The sequence below is a fragment of the Plasmopara halstedii genome, assembly GCF_900000015.1.
Source record: "Plasmopara halstedii genome assembly, contig: Scaffold_2061, whole genome shotgun sequence".
In the NCBI taxonomy this organism is placed as follows: domain Eukaryota; phylum Oomycota; class Peronosporomycetes; order Peronosporales; family Peronosporaceae; genus Plasmopara; species Plasmopara halstedii.
The window spans coordinates 427,895-431,609 of NW_020188969.1; positions in this window are offsets into that span (position 1 = coordinate 427,895).

Sequence of the window (3,715 nt, forward strand, 5' to 3'; positions counted from 1 at the left end):
AGTCTGGCAACGCCAGTATTGGTACCCTGTCAAAAGCAACCCGATCATCGGTGTTCCAACACCATTTCGTATCCTTCTCAAGGGCAATCAACAATGGCCGTGCTGTTTTCGCATAATTTGCGCTATACTTGCGCAAGTAGTTGACGAGACCAAGCCACTTACCCAAGTCCTTTTATTTCTTTATAGGCCGGCCAGTCCACAATGGCCTTGATCTTAGCGGGGTCCGCTCGAAGGCTACGCTTCGAAATGAAGCACTCTAAAAGGGAATTTCTTCCGCGCCGAAGATGCACTTTTCTGCATTAGCATACAGCTTATTCGTGCGCACGCACTCGAGCACCTCTCTCAGCTGGACGATGTGGTTTTTCTCATCTGTCCTCCCGTGCCCCGCACGATTGTAGACGAAGATGTCGTCGAAGTATGTTTGTGCATACGCTCGGTTGGGCCTGAACAACTGCGTCACAAGACGATTAAATGATGCTGGTGCCTTTGACAGCCTTTGGAACATCACCGGTCACTCCCAGAGCATCCCGCTCGGAGTATTTACCGCTGTCAGCGGAATTTCTCTCGCTCTCATGAGCAATGGTAATAACGATCGACCAACTCGAGTGCGCTGCGCTTTGTACAGCCAACCATATTATTCTGGAAAACATCCCTCCTAGGATTCGGCGTCTGTGCCGGAATGTTGGTAGCGTGAGCGATACGCCACTTGTCGTCCGGCTTCCGGACACAGAACGTGGGTGTTGAATGGTGAGAGTTGCTCTCACACACCATTCCTGCGACGTGTTCGCAAGGAAAAGGCGTCATTGACGCCACACTGCTCCTTGGGCAGGGGCCATTAGCGTGTAACGCAGTATTTGGCTCCCGGAACCAGGTCGATCTCATGACACACACCTCGGTCCGGAGGTAGGACCGACGGCGGGTCATTAGAGACGACGTCTTGAAATTCATTTACCAATAGTACGGATCCGCGGGATTTTACAGGATCAACGATCCACGTCGCGCTTTTCGCACCCTCTTGGTGTCCTCCAGAACAGCTTCATCCAGAAGTTACGACGATGACAAGGGTATATAGCTGTGCGCTAACGTTTACGGTAAACTTACCCTGGGTCAGGGTCGACGCCCTGCATCTTGCAGATAACATACGGCTTCACCGTCTCCTCTCTATAGAGATTTTACGTCTTGTCGAGACTAGTGGGAACACGCACTCGGCGTCGTCCAGTGTCCTTACTCCCTGCTCCATTGAAGCCGTAATGTTATTAACATCATCTAACGAAGAGCTGCTACTTCCGCGGTCTTCGTTGAGTGGATAACCTGCCAATTCACGCGCATTAGAAGAGTCTTGATCAAGATGCCTTGGACCTCGTCCAACCATGCCACTCTTGGCATGCAGCAACTGCTGCGAAACGCGACCAGTGCTCAGTGGATTATGTGCCATTCTACGTTCATCCCACGAGCCATGCTCGGGACTCTTATCCGATAGACCTTCGGTGTTCTACAACTCGAATACTCCGATCATCAGCACTTTGACCGTCCCGGTCCAGTGCCCGTGCCAATAGCGCTTCTGCTTCCTAGCAGAGGTGGGTTCATGACTCACCGAAGATCCACTAGGAGACGTGCGCGTAGTGCCTAAGGTCTTCGATCTCCTATCGACCCATGGATCATGGTGTTCCAACCATGCCATACCAAGGATAATGTCTTACCTTGCTTTCAAGTCTAAGACTAGACAGTGTTTCACGCTATCAGAGTCAAGGAGCTTGACACCTAGGTCCACAGGGACCCTCGGCATAGTGACACAAGTCCCCGTCACTAAGTGAACAGTGATGGTGTCACTCAACCGCGCTTCCAACGCCTCGGTATACAGCTGACTTTCCTCGATCGTGGAGCGTCGAGCATAATTGCCCGGCGCATCAGAATCGATAAAGATTTCCCTGGCTTCTCAAAGCCCTTTACGGTTGCTTTTACGACCAGCAAGTCCGGCTTGCACACACAATCCGATGTTCAAAAGCATGAAGCTCTTCGGGGCTGGGCTCTGCTGCCCTCTACCTCTTTGAGGCTCGACAGAAATCAGTTTTTTCCCAGTAGGGCGCCCCATGCCTTCTGGGTGGTCTCGTTTCCCCGCGTCAAACCAGACTGGTTAGAAGGGGGACGACGGTTCGACAACCTTTGCGCGCCTTGTGTAGGGGATAACCAGCCCGAAGGCGACTGGTGTCTCCACAGATAAAACACAATCGAGTGTTTTCACGCTGCTCAGTTGCTCGGAGCTCTCCCTCCCCCTTCTCAGCATAGCTGAGATCCATTGGCTCAGGCCCGCTCGACGAGCCCTGATGGTGTGCATTCCAACCAAGTCGTGTCGACTTAAAGTTGAATTTAGCATTCAATACCACGTACACCGCTTCGTCAAAGAAGATGGAAGCACACGGAAGACTTTCATTCGGGCCACTAAAATGCGGAGGGCCTAATAAAGACAGTCAATGAGACCGCATCGGGGGGAGGTTCTGCTGTTATCCCGGCATTGAAAGCTCTCGGCTCTTGACCAAAGTCCACTAACTCCTTCTTGCCCTGTTGGGAGGTAAGGAATCGCGATCTCACGCGATATGCCTGGTTAAGCGGTGAGAACATTCGCAGAAGCTGACTTTTCAGCTCCTTTCAGAAGGGAAACGCAGCTTCAACCGAAGCACCACACGTTAGTGCCCATTCTCGCGCTCGGTCCTCGAGCTTAGAGATATCTAGCGCCACGCGCTGTTGTTCTTTTTGAAGCATGGCTGATGCCATAGCCATCTCGGCCTCTCTTATCCAGAGCAAGAGATTCTCTCTACCCTTACCCTCGAAGGACTTAACGATCACTATGAGCGGCTTGGGTCGGAAAAATTCATCCGTCGTCGACGGTGGCTTCATGGACGTATTCGACGCTGACAGCTTCTGCTGTAAGTGATCTAACAAAACATTTTCATAACTTGAAAACGATGCTAGGTGTGCGCTTATGGCCCATGTGCAACGAGGTGCTTCACGCCCTTAGGGCTCAGCTGGGACATCAGCTTATTAAGCCCATTTTGCATGCCATGGGGCAAATAGGCGTATTCCTCCATCATCACAGAGGATCAGTCGCAACGACTCGGGCTTAGATTTACCACGAGTGCTACCTAGTGCAGCGGGGCTGCCGTGGCTCTTTGCTTAAAGGAAGCTTACTAAGGTCACCGACCTTACGTTCTCAAACAGAACCAAAGCGAGTGTAGCGGGTCGAAATTTGCTGACTCCAAGAGTACCCAAGACCTTAACCCAAGGCAGTTGTACTCTTTTGTTCGAAATTGAAACTATGTTTATCTTTTTTTTGCGGCAGAGCCGCATATATCTAAAACCTTAGGTTTTTCTACTTAATTAGGATAACTACTGGCAGTCTCGCCACGTAGTAGCTTCTTGTTACGGTTTAGCCACACCATTACACCGCCTTATGTAATCCATACCTTTGCATGGTCACAACATCTCGCGTGAACCACCCTTTAAATACAAGGGTACGTGTAACCCCGTTACAAAATATGTGTACTTAAATAAGCACGTGTGTACATACGTGTGAGACCTGCCAGCGGGCTATACCCTCACTGCATGCGTCAGCGCTCTTGTTATTATAATTTCTATCTAAAATATCTTTAATTTTTTACTGAACGTTTGAGTACGTTTACTGTTGCTGCCGCGTCAAACGGGGGCGTCTGGTTCAATC